The sequence below is a fragment of the Hippopotamus amphibius genome, chromosome 3 (genome assembly GCF_030028045.1).
Source record: "Hippopotamus amphibius kiboko isolate mHipAmp2 chromosome 3, mHipAmp2.hap2, whole genome shotgun sequence".
In the NCBI taxonomy this organism is placed as follows: domain Eukaryota; kingdom Metazoa; phylum Chordata; class Mammalia; order Artiodactyla; family Hippopotamidae; genus Hippopotamus; species Hippopotamus amphibius.
The window spans coordinates 124,800,736-124,817,294 of NC_080188.1; the positions used below are offsets into that span (position 1 = coordinate 124,800,736).

Here is a 16,559-nt window from a genome sequence, read left to right on the forward strand (position 1 = left end):
TCAGCATTAGGCAACTTTATTGATTAAAGGGAAAAAAACACACCACCTTCTTGCCTGCCCACATTTCTGTGTTGTGAATGGTAGTGGTGTCGGTGGTGGATGTGCAGTCTCTTCATTGGCTGGAAAGCCAAACCCGAAGTCACCAGAGCATGGGCTTTTCTGAGTTGTTGGGTTCTGGGTGTTAGAGGAGGCCCCACCTAGTGCCAGGATTTCTTTCATTCTGTTCCTTTCTTCACGTGCGGTATTTACCCCTTGGCAACAGGAGAAAGCTCCCTGTTTCTCTTAAAGACCACGTGGGAACTTAGCAGCTGATGATTTTAGGTTCCTTTTTCACTAGTAGAGGGGCCTTCAAGGGCAGGTTCTTATTACTTTTGTTGGCTTTTCTAAAGTGAGACGATAAAGCCTCCCCTTTGTGAGGCCTGGGAGGGTAACAGTCATTTCTCAGCAGCAATTTTGGATTTGTGGACTTTGAATCTTGGACCGAGATTTTGGTCTCAGTTGGTTCCTGTTGCTGTTCCTTGCTTGCCACGTCTAGAGCCTGAAAGGCTTATCAGAACAGCAAGTAAGTTGCTTAGTTTTTTCACATTGACACTGTGGCCAGGGAGAAAGGTAGCCGTGTCGCCACAGAGCTCATCAGGGAATATTTCTTTCACAGAGCTCATCAGGGAATATTTCTTTCACGCATTTTCCTCTTCCTTTGACCCCTCTGCTGACTTGTCTTACTTCCTTTTTTTTTTTTTTTTTTTCTTTTTTTCTGTTTGGTTTCTTTGAACTCCCTTCCTTATCACTGTCCATCTTGGGTTTTCATCTCCATGTCCCACTGCCTTACCTGTTTGTATGCTTCTTTTGTGGCATGGCTCAGGAGAGGAATTTTGGTAGTCTGAGATCTCCTTCATGTAGAGTCCCAGAACCACCCAGTCCTTTCTTTCTCCTATTCTTCTGATTTCTGTAAAGTTAAGGACTCACTGCTTTAGAAAACATTTTCTTTTTGTATCTCTGGAGCCACCTTCCTCAGTAAAGCCAGGCTTGGCAACTTGACAACTTATTAGGGATGGCATTCCAGTTTCCCTGGTGACAGGGTCTAAACTAGTTCTGGGCTGTCACTCTGACCAATCAGGAATGCCATAACTCTAGATCCTGTCTTGGAAGAGATCTGAGGAGGCACTTATTAATTTTGATAGCACAATATTGAGCTTGGTTCTCAAAGTGTAGTCTGGGGAACCTTGGGGTCCCTAAGACTTTTTTGGTGCTATACAAAGTCAAAATGCTTTTCATTGTAACATTAATGCAGTATTTGCCTGTTTCACTCTCATTCTCTCACCAGTATACAGTGGAGTTTTCCAGAGGCTAAATGATTTGTGTTGGCGTCATCACTCTTGGCTGATGGAATATGTGCCTCTTTATTTTTGTTTCCTAGAATTTTTAAGGTAGTGCTTTAAGGTGTAAATATGGAAGTTTTTAGTGATGAACTAAATTTGTTCTTAGTACTTCTACTGTGCTCTTACTAGCTTTCTTCAGTTGTACCTGCTATAGTCTCTGTAAACCTCATTATTGTCCAATAAATAGTTATTTTAAAATCCCAGCATTTTCCTGGCACCTTCAAAGAAACACAAGAAGTAAGTACAACTTGCAACTTGTGAAAACTTTGAGGAAAACTAATAATTTAAAATTTTTTACTTATAATTTATTTTAGCACTTAATTTTATTTTATTCTAAAATAGAAGAAAATTTATAGTATTTCTCTTGTATTTAAGGATGAATTGTTGGCTTAAAAAAGGGAGGTTGGAAGTCTTGTTTTCTCAGCACAGCTGCCAGCTCTGTTTACTGCAATTGGACATATCAACAAGTGAAAGAGAGGAAAGTACTCTGAAGAAACTGGGCAAAACTGTAAACACAAAATGAAAAGAAATGAGATCATAATGAAAGTTATCTTCTCAGCTTTACAGATGCTAATAATGTACTTTATTGTGTACTTTATTGTGTCTTATGCGACAGAGCGTTTCCATGTAGTATTAGGGTGCCAGTTGAGTTGCAGTATCATTTCAAGACCAATCAGTCAGAGTTTAAAGAAAAAGGAATTACATGTTTTAAGCGTACACACCATGGTCTCTTTAAAAGCCAAAATTTGTTCCAGCTTTTCCACCTAGAAATGACAAAGTCACTGAATGAAGCCTCTTACAGAATGAGTTATTGCTTTGCCTGGAAAAGCCCACCCAACAGCTGAGAGACTGATGAAGTTTTGAATAGCTGACGTTCCTGAATGCCCACTGGATGAAAAGTCAGTAAAGTGCAGGGCAGTGCCACTTCATATGTTACTGTGACTCGTCCAATTAAAGACTTAGCCACAACGTGAAGATTGAGATAATATCTTGTTTATAGACTTTCATTTTCACCTTACAATTGAGCACATTTATAGACACGGCTCAACTTGTATCAGCACCAACTACGCTTCAAAAAATATTTTATGTCAATGCTCAGCAACAAACACAAGTTGTGATAAATATGCAGAGGGTTGAATAACTTTTTTGACTCTCATGGTTTATCCTGGAACGACTTCCTTACCATTTGCACTGTTGGTGCAGAAGCAGAGACAGAAAATGCTGGCACCATCACATGAATCAAGGCAGCGGCACCAAACTCTGCTGGTGATCGTGGTCATGGACTTTCCTTCTACACACTTGCGATTTTTTTAAAAAAGCCATTTTCACTTAAGAATGTCATGGATGAAGCACTAAAGGTTATTATTTTTTTTTTTTTTACTAAATCTCAACCCTCCAGTAAAGGTCTCTGATATTCCGAGCGATGGAAGGCAAGGTATCCATGGAGCATCGCTGCTGTGTCCCCCAGTCAGCTGTCTGGAGAAGATGCACTTGTGTGTTGGAGCCGAACCAGCTGCATGGGTCATCATTTTTACTTGAAATAACAGTTGATGGACAAACTATAGTTGTTCATACTTCAGTGTTTCGTGGACGTTTTCTTGAAATTGAACAAAATGAGGCTATTACCGTTGCCAGTGATAAAATTCAAGTTTTCAAGCAAAAATTAGAATTTTGGAAAACTTGTATCTGTCAAACTTTTTTGATGAGATCGGTGGTAAGATGAATGGAATGTGATTTTTTTGATATTGTATGAAATGCCAGTACTTGAAAATTCTGCATAATTCGGTAAAGGAGTATTTCCTAGATTATCAGTGGGTAGAAGAGCCATTCAGAGCGCAAGATGACGGATGGATTGTGATGTAAAAGTATACAAAAGATTCATTGATACAATATCAAATTGCACATTGCAGCTAGCCTTTAAAAACTACCACTTGTGGAGTTTTGGTCTAGTATCAAAGAAGACAATCCTCAACATTTGAAAGGCTATTAAACTCCATTTTCCAACTACACATCTGTGTGAAATGAGATTTTCTTTACATCTTTCAACTAAAACAGCATATGGAAACACACTGAATGCAAAAGCAGATGTGAGAAGTTGGCCCTCTTCCCTTAAGCTAGATGTTAAAGAGATGTACAAGAATATAAAACAGTGCAACTCTTTTTTTTTTTTTTACAGTGCAACTCTTGTTATGAATTTCATTTTGTTTTAGAAATAGTTTCTTCATTTAAAGAAAGTGGGTTATTTGTGTAAACAGGTAATGGGTTTATTGTTATTTTGAATGAATAAAAATAATTTTAAAAATTATCAGTTTCAGTTTCTAATAAGGTAACTGTTGATAGCTATGACCCACCTAAACAAAAGCTCTTTGCAGTCCTTGATAAATTTTAAGAGTGTGAAGAGTTCTTGAGAGCGATAAGTGAGAAAACCTTTGTTGTAGACAAAACCTGAGTTGATTGTCCTCAGTCCTGGGCTGGTTACCTGCGTTGACTTCATAGGGAGCCCTTGTTTGCATTTCCCAGCGCCTGTAATAATCCCTGCCTGAGCCTCAGAGACTTTGACCCGAGTGAGCTTATTTCCTTCTTCCAATACGTACAGCAGTGGCCCTATGAGGTTTTGTTGTTGTTTCATCTGTGGTTTGTTTATTTCCCCCATTTTTTCTCTTTATTCCCTAATTTTGTTTCTTTTTCTCATTTTCCCTTTCTCTTTATTCTTTTAATTTTTCTCATTTTTTCTTTTTTCATTCTTTAGTTTGTTAGTTTTTTTGAGGGGGAGAGATCCAGCATTGTGTTTTGATCACATTATATAAATCACTTCATCAGGTGGACTTCCTTTGGTATGTGTGAAATTGTGGTTTGGAAAATAGTTTTTTCATTAAAAATAAGTAACATGTTTACATGTAATGGGTTTATTAATGTTCTTTTAAATGAATGGAGACATTGCTAGGTATAGTCTGTATAAACAAGAGCTTTTGGGGGACTCTGTTATTTTTAATACTGCAAAGGCTTTCTGAAACCAAAAAGTATAAGAACCACAGTTGTAGACAAAGCTTGGGTTAATTCTTCCTGGCTTTGTTTGGTTGATTTCTTGGTAATTTCATTAAAAAAAAAAAAAACATTTTGCAATTCCCAGCCCCTGTTTAGTCCTGGCTGAGCCTCAGGAAGGCACTTGCTGCCTTGGTTTGCTGTTGTTCTAGCTGAGGAAGCTGGTTCTCAGTGACCAGAGGGACTTTGACCAAAGTTGGCTCGTTTCCTCCTTTGAGTACGTAGCATTGACCTTGTGAGGTTTTATTTTTAAACAGTTAAATTTGGTTTTTTAAAATGTTGAGATAATTTTAAACTTAGAAGAGTTGTAAAAATAGCCCAAAGAGTTTTTGTACATTCTTCACCCAGCTTTCCCTTATATTAACATAACCATAGAACATGTATCAAAACTGAGAATTAATCTTGGTATCATACTGTTAACCAGATGTCTTCAGATTTTATCAGTTTTTCCCCTGATGTGCTTTTTCTGTTTAGGATCCAGTCCAGGAGCCCACATTGCACTTAGTTGTCATGTCTCTACAGTCTCCTTAGTCTTCCCATGTCTTTCATGACATTGACAGTTTTGAAGAATGCTGGTTATTTTTTAGAGTGTTCCTCAGTTATGGTAGTCTGAAATTTTCTCATGGCCTTGTGCTTTAATTCTGTTTTTTTTTTTCATTGTGGTCACATACAGGTAACACAAAATTTATACTGTAATAAATCTTTAAGTGCATAGTCCAGTGGCATTCAGTACATTCACAACGTAGCCAGCACGACTATTTACAGAACTTTTTGAACCTCCCAAACAGAAACTCTATCAATTAAACAATAATTCCCCATATTCCCCTCCCCCAGCCTTTGGTAACCTCTTTAATACTTTCTTTCTCTATGAATTTGCTTATTCTGAGCACCTCATATAAGTGGGATCCTATAATATTTGTCTTGTGTCTGGCTCATTTCACTTAGCGTAATGTTTTCAGGGTTCATCCATGTTGTAGCTTTAATTATGTTTTAAAAGTTAACCTGGATTTTACTGTGATGATATCCATTAACTTGATATGTTGGAAATTTTAGTTATTAAGACATAGTTGTAATAGGTTTAGTAATATTATTTTAAGTGAATTAATAGATTAACATTTTTTCAGTTTTAGTTATAATACCGTAGATATAACTCACATCGACAGAAACTATTTGAGGTCCTTAATAATTAAGAGCATGAAGGGCTCTCCACACAGGAGTGTGAGAATTGCTTTTGTAGACAAGTATGGGGTGGATCATCCCTGTCCTTGATTGGCTGGTTACTTGCTGTGACCTCATAATGAGCCTTTGTTTTGCAATTCCCAGAGTCCTGGCTAAACTGCAGGAAGGCACTTGCTGCCTGGGTTTGCAGTGTATCTAGCTGAGGAAGCTGGTTCTCAGTGAGCTGAGGGACTTTAACCAAATTTGGCTTATTTCCTTCTTCTAATACAGAGCATTGGTTTTTTTTTTCCCCCCATTAAAAAAATCATTTGGCTTACTTGGATTTGATTATGACAGTAGATTTTTTTTTTAAGCTTATATGTTGGCTATTGGTCAATTCCAAATTTGAAAACTGCAGAGCTTGCTTAGCCTCTATCCTTGAAAAACCTTGGTGCCTGTAATAGCTGAAGGCTGGTAGGCTCCAGGCACTCACTAAGGCCAGAACACCCAACAGTCTGTTCTCAGAGTGGCTGCAGGGCCTACACATTTTGTTCCTATTTCTTCTGTACTTAACTCTTTGTTAGCCCTGTTTCTTAGTGAAACACACCTGCGAAATCCCACTTTTATGTAAGTGTACCTTATTTTCTGCTGGAAGAGGTAAGCAGATTTGGGGTGTGTGTGTAACAGCATGTGAACTTTACTTGATGAGTCTTTACGAGATACAGTTGCAGTAAATATATTTCTAAACTACTTTATTATTTTCCACCTTGTTCTTTTGCTTGTATTCATCCAAACTTTTAAAAGCTTCTCCTTAGCACGGTAATAGTAGACCTTTAGGCCTCCTCTAATAGTCAGTCAGACCAGCCTTAAGCAAATCTTTTTACACTCAACTTCTTTGCTCAGAATCACTTCTCATCTGAATCATTAAAAAAGTTTAATCAAGTGCTTACCTTATATCAGTTTATGTCTACATATAGACTTGCAGGATTACAGCTCCGTTTCCCATCACTCAGCAAGTCCCGTAAGCCTCTGCTTTTTACACAAAGCATGTTTCTTTTCAGATACACATGTGGCTTTCATTTCAATTCCAGAATTGAACTTGATGTGCTTTTTTCTCTCTCTTTGGCCACTGGTCTGTATGGAAGATAGACTTTTGCTTTCAAAGGAGATTTGTTCACTCTATTAGCTAAGGCAGTGACTCAGTAACGGTGCCTCCTGGATGGCCCTCTGAGTGCATTACTCTGTTCCAAGTGGTTGGGAAACTCTTAAAGGCAATGGACTGAGTACTTGAAGGGTAGACAGTGCCCCCACCCATTCTCACAGGGCAAAGTTTGCCCTGAGGCTAGTCTTTAGCTATAGACATAATAATAGCCAGCATTTATTGAGCACTTACTCCGACACTTGTTTAATTAGCTGTTTTACATTCATTAACTCATTTAATCTTTGTGAGATAGTAGATCTTATTATTTTCCCCACCTTGTAGATGAGGAAATAGAGGCCGAGAAATGTTGAGTAACTTGTTTAAGGTGACAGACTCGTGGTCCAGAGTGTTTGTTGGTGTCAGAACAAGACTTTCTTGACCGTGGAGAGCACTTTGGCTCTGGTTTCAGTTGTGTCCAGATCCCTTAGGATTGGCTTGCAGTCAGTGTGGGGCAAGACGTCTCCCAGGCCAGCGTCAGAGTCGTGTGTGCGCGATCTCTTCTGCCCCATGTTGCTTCTTTCTGCCCTCTGTGGCCTGTTGTAAAGGTGGCATGGTGGGCTTCCTAGGTGGCGCAGTGGTTAAGAATCCGCCTGCCAATGCAGAGGTCACGGGTTCGATCCCAGCTCCAGGAAGATCCCACATGCCGCGGAGCAACTAAGTCCGTGTGTGCCAAAAAAAAAAACAAAAACAAAAACAAACAAAAAAAAAAAGGTGGCATGGTGCGGGAGATACAGCTCTCCGGGTTTAGCTCCCTGGTCATAACAGCTATGGGAAACATTTTTTTAACCTTATTAATTAATCCTGGCTTCTGATTTTCCTCTTCCTCTCTTCTCATCTTCTAGAATTCCAAGAACCCCTTTAGAAAAACCAGAGTCTTGAGGCCTAAATTTGGTAACCAACAAGTACATACCTCACAGTCTAGGACAGTTTGGATTCTTAGATTTGACTGTCCTGCTCGGTAGCACCTCACTCCCCCACAAAAAGAAAACTTTTGTTTGTGCATCTTAACTATGTACATTTTATCCTTATGAAATTAATATTTTCTTTTTATGTACCATTATGTACCACTTACACACACAGAAGCCCAGAGCTGTTTGCTTTTAGCCTTGACTGCCAAGGATACTGAGCACTGTAGCTGGTAGTGCTAGGCCTCTGTGTGTGTTTGGAACTTGCCAGTTCAATCCTGGGAGCTGAACTCTGGCCATCCTGCTGTCTCTTTATCCCACTGCTTGTGTAATATACCACTACTTCCTGTTTGCATTTGTCAGTCATTCTTCAGGTTCACTTCTCTCTCCTGAAGCTATGCATGTGGTCCTCCTAGACATCTGGAGTTGTTTCTTAGTGAGAGTGAACCTCTGTGGAATTTCAGTTAACTAGAGTTTATGAGTTTATGGTTTGATTTACTTGCCTGTCTGCCCCTGACAATATAGTGCCTTTTCTTTTACCCTGTTAGAGGTTTTGATTTTATCAGCAAAGTTCTGAAATTTTGAGCTGATTTTAAGATACCAGCATGGGGCAAGGGTAAAGAGGTGAGCTACTGCCCTTGATTCAAGCATCACTTACCCACTTGCGCCCCTCTTGCTGCCCTAGCAGAAAAAGAAGAGTTCGACTATATGGTTCTATTTGTGTTCAAACCTGATTCACTTCTCCAAGATCATGGTTATGTGCCATTTCTAAATTACTTTAGAATCCATCTTTTTGTTACAGTGGAAAAACCAAGGTCCACGTGAATTAGAGAAGCACAGCCTGTTGGATTTCTTTCGAGTGGTTCTTGCCCTCCCCACTTCCCACCCCCAGCACATTTTTCTCTCTCCTCCGAGGTGGCTGCTGTTCACACACAGGTGTTCTTTAGGGATGCAGGCCACTGCTTCCTTGGAGCGTGCATGACAGTGTTCTCTGGCTAATGAAAAGGCTGTCATAATGGGTTAGGTCCATAGGGGCTCTGCCCTTCTGTACTTGTATTCCCAGGGAGACAAGTCTCCACCTTAATTACCACATCATGCTGGCAGAGGGGTGTGGCTGCTAATTGATTAGATGACAGGCCTTTGCATTGGTGGGGAACTGTTGGGGTTGTTTTGTTTTTAAATAAAATAGACTTGAGCCAGGTAAGTTGGTTTTGAAAAGATGAAAATTTCCCTTTATTAACCTCATGTCTTTAGTGCCATCTCTTATTTTCTAACTTGGTAATAAGAAGTGCTAAGTTGGCTTTTCTGCCATTTTCATGCCGGTGGTGAACAATGCCTTCCTCTCCTGCACCTCTGGTGTGCCTCCTTTCTGTTTGGTAGCACAAGATTCCTTTATTTGGTTTGCTATTCATTCCCTCCTTCTGCCTTGGAATGGTTGAACCCTATTCTGAAGTGTAGTTTTAAGATAGTGTTTAAAAGCAAACACCCTGCCTTTCTTGAAACCACAGAAACTGCTTGTGAAACAGCCGATAGGGCAAGCTGCCAAATCCACAGTCAGTGACAAAATGTCAGACACTGATGTTAAACCTTCATTATGATTGTGGTGTGAGGTTTTTTCTCATTAATAGATGTTTAGGTGCTGAACTCCTGGTTTCATGTTTGGAATGCTTTACATTATAAAATTCTGCATAGTAAACCATTCCAAAAGAATCTTGTGCAGCTCCTCTGCTGTCTGCTGTAGGAAAGGTTTTAAACAAACCAATTCCCATTCCCCTTCACCTACTTATTTATTTTTTTAATTTTAGGAAATGATTTTGTTTTGAGGTGATTTGGGCCAAGTCTCACCAGCTTTACCATTTTTAAGATAGAACTATATTTAAAATATATAAACAAGGACCTACTGTGTAGCACAGGGAACAATATAACTATATTCAGTGTCTTGTAATAACCTATAATAGAAAAGAATCTGAAAAAGAATACATATATATGTGTGTACAGACACATATATATAACTGAATCACTTTGTTGTACACCTGAAATATTGTAAATCAACTAAAGTTAAATTTAAAAAAAAAGTGGAACTAGCTTCAGAATTATATTTCCCCCAACAGAGGAGAACTGGGGCCTTAATCTTTATCCCCAGGCCCTGAGTTAACGTTTTTTCCCCCCAAGATGGCATAGAATCTTCTGTTTGTCTAGGGAATTTCTTTCCGTGTACTTTCAGGGATGAATATTTGTTTCTTCTTACAACCTTCCAGAAGAACTCTGACACTGCTGGTAGCCTGCTGAGTAAGGGTACAGTTTAAAAACTGGTGTTAGTGTATACACCAAGCTATAGCACTGATTGAATGGGAATTGATGAGGGAGACCAGGCTTGACAACCAGCAATTAGGAAAGAAAAGGAAAAGTGTATTGACTTGCCTCTGTAGTCACAGCCAGCCCTGAAATACGGGGCTCTGAATGCAGAGCTTTAGGAAGCCCTTCCAGATGATCCCCAGGAGCACCCTTTTCTGTTGTAATGCTAGGGGCTTTTTTTGACTTCATTTCCAAGACCTTAGCGCTGAGCAACATTTTTGACTTTGTGCTTAAGCCCTTCTTATATGATCTTTGCTTGTATATTGGGCCTGTCTCTGGTTTCTAGATGGGGATGAAACAAGGAAGGCTAAATGTTTGATTCTTCAGTAAGTCTCCCCGGGTTGACTTCCTCTTATGCCAGCATCTCACGACTCTCATCATGGTCTACTCAACGGGTGGGCATTCCCATTCATTGAAGTCTCAGGGTTTAATATTTGTTTGTTTGTTTAGCTGCACCTGGTCTTAGTTGCGGCATGCAGGATCTTTAGTTGTGGCACGCAGGATCATTTAGTTGCGGCATGCAGGATCTAGTTCCCTGACCAGCGATCGACCCGGGCCCCCTGCATTGGGAGCACAGAGTCTTAACCGCTGAACCACCAGAGAAGTCCCAAGTCTCAGGGTTTAGAAAGATCCTGGTAGAACTCATGGTCCTAGCTAGAAGCAAGACCTAGGATCTTCAAATCTCTCAGCCCATGGTTTCTCTGAAAACAACAAAAGCTACAGGCTTCTAGTAAATTGGAGGGCATAGGCAGACTGTAACTTTAGTTCCTGGATTTGGTCTGACAGTGTGATTTCTGCTTCTCTCTCCAATTAGGTAGTCAGCTTTCTTGAAGGCTTATTTTATCCTTCTCGTATCCCTTCCTCCCCCAGAGTCTGTTAAAGTGCTTTGCACGTGATCATCTCTCAATGAATTATTTGCGAAATAAAAAAATAAGAAAAATTGCAACATGGGTATTATTCTTCGCTTACCACCAGCCTTAGGGAAGTGTGTCCATATTGATTTGTGAATCGGACATCTGTCTGTCCAATTTTTGGCCATGTAAGTCACAAGCCTTAATCAGTGTCTTAATAAGTTCAGTAATGACTAAAAAGAACAACTTTTTCAGGAGAGGATAAGGGGGACATTTTATCCTATTACCAGATTGTGTTAAGAATTCAGAAAGGAGACCACAGTGGGGGAGTGCACTGCTGGGGACACGCTGTCTGGCTTCCCGAAGTAAGAAACAGTGAAAAAGCCAAGCCCTCCTGGTTTTGCTGAGTTCTGTTCTTGCCCCTGACACACAGTATCTCTGGCTACGTTGTTACTTTTGGTTAAATTGACCTCATCTTTCCTGCCTTTGCGATGGGTGAACAAAGGTGCACTGAGTGTCCAGAGTTGGAGAGCTCATGTGGTCTGTATCTGAAGGCTGGAGTTATTTATAGTGGGAGAGAAGCTCAGGAGCATGGCACGGGAAGAACTGACTTCACACTACCTCAGCCCTGCTGGTGGTGTGGACCCAGATTTTTCTTTGAGCATCTCAGGAGATCAGTTGTTTTTCTGAATTGACTAAGAGCTATGAAGTCAGGGAGCACGTTTTCCAGGACCATTATGGGTAGGGCAAGAATGAGAAGACCATTTTCTACTTTCTTCTTGATTCCTTGGTCTTTGTGACTCAGGGTGTGAGAGCTCCAGCTGAGTTTTGAGGCTCCTGTTTTTGAGCCAGTGCAGAAGGCACCAGCCTGTGTAGGGTGGTAGAAAAAGGACCTGTTGGACTGGTCTGCTTGGACTTGCCTCCGCCTCCCCCCACTCTGGGCAGGGAGGCTGAAACTGCTACTTGCTGGGCTTTGCCAACTTGGTTTCTCCTCATGGATCGGCTACCATAGTGGGCAGGCAGGCAGCTCCCCACCCAGGAGCCCTCCAAAGAGCCAGGTTGCTAGGGAATCATGCTTTGGGGGCGGGGGGTGGGGCTGGTGCTAGGCACTAGGTGTGCCACCTACCCTACCAGGGGCTGTGCCTACTCAGCTGCTCAGACTAAGGCTGCAGAGCCCTGGGGCCTCCTGGAAGTAGACTGTGTGTCACCGTACCTTTTCCTGCACCTTGTGGCCACACTCGTGGTATGCAGAGAGGCTGGGAGTGGTGAGGAGCTTGTAAATTGTGGGCAAATGAAGTCTAGAGAGGGAGAGCATTCTTGCCTGGGGCACCCTGAGTTCAGGGTTGTAATGTTTCTAAGTCCAGAGTTGTCACCTAGCTTAACTTTAATTTCCTCAGCCCTAGGCAGAAGAGATTTTCCAGTGTGTGAGCTTGGTGTCCAAGACATGTTAGGTGAGGTTTACTTATGGAGCCAGACTTTTAGGCAGGTTGACTTGATATAAGACAAGGTCAGGATGTGGTCTTCAGGACGTGCAGACCATGCCCACTTCCTGCTGTGGTCTCAGGGACAGGGCTGGAAGGCTTATGAGCACAGAGGCTGAGAGCCCTCACATCCACCTAGGACAGACCCTCAGAGCTCATCTCCAGCCCCTCATTATACAAGTGGGAAAACATAAGTCCCAAGAGGATGAAGAACTTATTTGGGTGGAGCTGGATCTAGACTCACTCTCTCAAGGACTTCGAGCTGTACCCCCCATTGCTTCCACTTCAGAAGCACTCATCTTGCTTAGAAGGCCTGTGCGGGAGCTACCTGTGGCCCTCACAGCAGAGGGGAGGCTGAGAAAGGACAGGTGGAAGGGCAGAAGGCCCCAGCTCCACACACTGGCCATGAGCTCTGAAATCCTGCCAGAGACTGTGTCTGTAGAGGCACCAGAAGGCCCTTGAGAATGGATTTAAAGCAATGAGCACCAGCATTCTAGCCCTGGCCCAGGTCGAAGCAGTCATGTGGAGCAGAGATGTGCTGAGAACTATTGGGTAAAGAGTCGCTCCAAAAAAACCAGGAAGACCCTGACCCTGACTTTCTCTCATGAATTAGGAAAGCATTTCTTGAAAGCCTGTTAGCTAGGCACTATGCCTGGGTACTGAGGACACAGAGTTGACTTAAGCCCTGGAAATTTCCCTTAGGCTGCGCCCAGTCTTGTGCAGTGGTGAACAAGACAGCCACGAAGAGTTGTGAAGGAGACAGGCCAGTTCTGCAAGAGCGACGTCCTAGTGCAAGAAGACCACTATCCTTAGGATGCCCAGAGTGACATGTCAGGGACCCTGTGAAGTTAGAGAGGCGGAGCAGGGAAAACTTCCTGGAGGACCTGATATCTGAGCTGAGGCTAACCAGGAAGAATGGGAGCGGAGGATGGAGGCAAAGTGTTCCAGACAGTAGGCGGCGGTGGCAAAGGCCTGGAGGTCTGAGAGAACATTTGAAGACAGGTGGCAGGAGCCCAGAGTGAGATTCTAGGAAGGGACAAGGGCAAGGCTGGAGCTGCAGGCAGGGAGAGGGAGCCAGCCAGCTGAAGGAAAAATCTAGAAACTATTTGGGTCTGAAAATCAGTTTTACAGGTATATCTGTATACACGTATATAGACATTTACCACACATGTGTACATATACATATAAATCGTGTGTGTGTGTGTGTTTAAGAGGCACTTTGAATATGAAGCCATTGCTTCCTGTTCCCAGTGCTAGGTGTCCTGCTGAGATGACTGTTGATGTGTCGTTGTCTTCCCCCCCCCACCCCCACCCCCACCCCATGTAGAGTAAGAGGGACTGGTTTTTCTACATGCAAGTGTGGGTGGAGGGTAGGCTATCCCGGGTTTCAGTCCTGGCAGGTGGGACTGGTTTTAGCTTTGGAGCAGGGCTTGCTGAGGATACTGTGGGGCTACTTCAAGCCCAGGGTTCTGGACCCATTTCCCTCTTCTCAGGCCATTGCTGCCACCGGAGTTTCTTCAGGCTCTTCAGAGGCAGCCTGTGGCGGCTGGTGGTAGCAATTGGTGAGAAAGAGGAAGTACCTGGTGGCCATTTCTCCTGCCACTCCTGACGGACATTTCTGTCGCTAAACAGCACCTCTCTGTGGCACCCTTGGACTCTGCTCCGGCAAAGGAGGAGCATTCCCTCTCCATGAGAGGGGCCATCATCTGTGGCTTCTGCTCTACTGTGTACAACACAGCCAGCGAGAGTCCCTCTTCCTCCTGTCATTGGCAGTCAGGGACACAGGTGCTTGAGTGATGGACCTTAACTTATAGGGTCATAGAAATGACCATGCTCCAAACTGCAGGATTCAGGGCACAGCCAGCAAAATGTGTGAAAACTGACCTAAGGTTATAGAGTGTAGACTGTCTGCCTCTGAAAGGCGTAACGGGACAGCGTTTCACTTGACTACCTGTGGCCATTGCTTTGCAGACAGCTGGGCTGTCCACTCTCCTGCCAGGGAGCAAGTTTTGTTCCCATGCTAGTCTGGCTTTTACTGTTTCCCCTCCTGCCTTTCCCCCAGAGACCATAAACCTGCCTACCTCCTGTTGTGTTCTAGTTCTGATAGGAGTACCATTCAAAGTTCTTGGCAGGAGACCAACCCACTTCTCCACGGGTTGGTTTCCCCTCCTTTTCCCAGCGTGCTGGATGTGCACGTTCCCCAGAGTTCTCCTTATGCAGCTGGTTGGCTCTGTGGTGCCCAGAGATTGGAGCTCTCCTGCAGCAGGAACCCAGCTGCTTCCCTCCCTGATTTTAGGGGCAGGGCTTGAAAGTAGAGAATCATAATCTCCCTTCCTCCACCCCCCCCCCACCCCCAATACACCAAGCAAACTGGAGTGACCGGCTCAGGGGCTCAGAGCGAGACTCAGCCCGCCTCACTGCTCTGCATGACAGCAGCGATCTGGAGGAAGATTAATGGACGCGTGAGTATGTGAACTCTGGAGCACGTTACTGTCTCAGGCTGGTCCTTGGTGGCAGGTGTGGACTTATTCTGGTGTTAGGGAGACCAGGGCTCCTCAGGGGAGATGATGACCCAGCCAGATGTGTATCTGCCCAAGGCCACCCTCCTCTCTAATGCGTGGGGAAATGGAAAGCACTTCTAAATACTCCTGCTCTTCAGAAGAGCTTGGTGGGCGGTTTGGGGAGTTTATTCTTGGAATCCCTTGCAGCACAATATCTCTTCCTTCCCTGAGCCAGGTTCTTTAGCTCCTAAGCTGGACTTACTACCTCCACTTCTCATAGGATGGGTGCATCTCCCTGGCCTCAGTGAGACTATGGGTGGAAGGTTAGGAAAGGGATAGCTACTCCTTTGCTAGAAAGGGGAGGTTGGAGAGGGAGCAGAGGTTGCCAGCAGGTGTTTCACGTCCCCTTCTGGCTGGCTAGAGAAGGGTGCTGCCCTAGTTCCCCTCTGCCGACCTCTCCGGACAGCCAAGGGAGCACCCAAATGGAAACATCCTCTTGCTGCTGAGGCTTGAGTGCATAAGGCAGAGACCAGATGGTAGCAACCCCAGCCTGCTAAGAGGAGAAGTTTCGTTATTTAGGGTCTATGACAAATGGTTTCGTAGAAGAGCAGGGGAGAAAGAATCCAATTTATCAAAGCCAGGGGCCAGTTTCTGCGGTAACCCTGTGGAGAGCCCAGACAGCCTGGAGCCACAGGGCCATAGGCTCAGGTGCTGACTGCCTTCCCCCTTCCTTCCTGTGTCTGGTGGCTAGTGATGTCATTGTGAGGTTAACCCTCTGGTCAGAGAGGACCTCCCTGACTCCGTGGCTGCCTGAGCCCCTCTGCCCTGGAGCTATACCGGACTGGTCTCCCAATTCTGACTTTGAGTAGGGCAAGAATTGGTCATAGGAAGTTCGGTTTTGGTAGTTTGACTTCTGATTGGTCATCTAGGCATCTGAGAACTGAGTGTTTTCTTTATGCAAAAGTACTGCGGAAGCACCCCTCTTTCTTAAAGCCCTATGCCACATATATATATCTTGGTGAGACAGAAAGCCTTTGCTTGGGTATTCATTTAATTTGGGACTCTTAATGGGGTCCTATGTTGCTCATCCCTGTAATCTCCCCAACACCCCCCCCCCAAAAAAAAACCCCAAACCTTTTATACAAAGAACTTGGGGGAAATGGAGCAGTGCCTCAAGGTCACTGGATCAGAAGTGGTATTTGGCATAGTTAGCTGGTTAGGTGTTTGGTGAGAGATTTATGCTTTATGTTTGAGCAAAAGATTTGGTGGGAGGCCTCTGTGCGGTGTTCCCAGTGCTTGCGCTGTCTACAGGGCTTGTCCCCTTCCCTCCCCTGACAGATTGTTTTAATCCTCTTGCCCATAAACAAGTGCAGCAGAATGTGTCGGGCCAGCTCACATGACCTTGGTTATCTCTTCATGGGGTAGCCAGCATCAGCTTTAGATACCACAGGCACTTGATGTGGTAGAGCTGTCAGGGTAAAGGGGTGGAGATGCCAGGAGGAAGCCTGCGTCTGCCAGCAAAGGGAAACAGGAGTGTATGTGATCCCTTAGTGAGGCAGGTAGGAAAAGTCAGCTCTTGTGGGATAGGAGTGAGGAAAGGACAGCTAGACAGTTTCATTCCTTCTTACCTTTATCACCCCTGAATTCCTACTTCTGGTGTTTCATCTATCTATTTCCTGTGTCTCG

The 16,559-nt window shown here is 43.6% G+C and overlaps 1 protein-coding gene across 6 annotated transcripts in view; it reads left to right on the plus strand.

Annotated features, from left to right (window-relative positions):
- MARK2 (microtubule affinity regulating kinase 2) overlaps positions 1-16,559 on the plus strand; it is a 72,228-nt gene that overhangs the window by 26,294 nt on the left and 29,375 nt on the right. For 3 of the 6 annotated variants that reach the window (XM_057725889.1, XM_057725884.1, XM_057725885.1), the window contains exon 1: positions 14,737-14,834. The exons of the other annotated variants lie outside the window; for them this stretch is intronic. The gene's annotated coding sequence lies outside the window, so the exon portion shown is untranslated. Of the gene's footprint in view, positions 1-14,736; positions 14,835-16,559 lie in introns of those variants that run through there. 6 annotated transcript variants of the gene reach the window in all.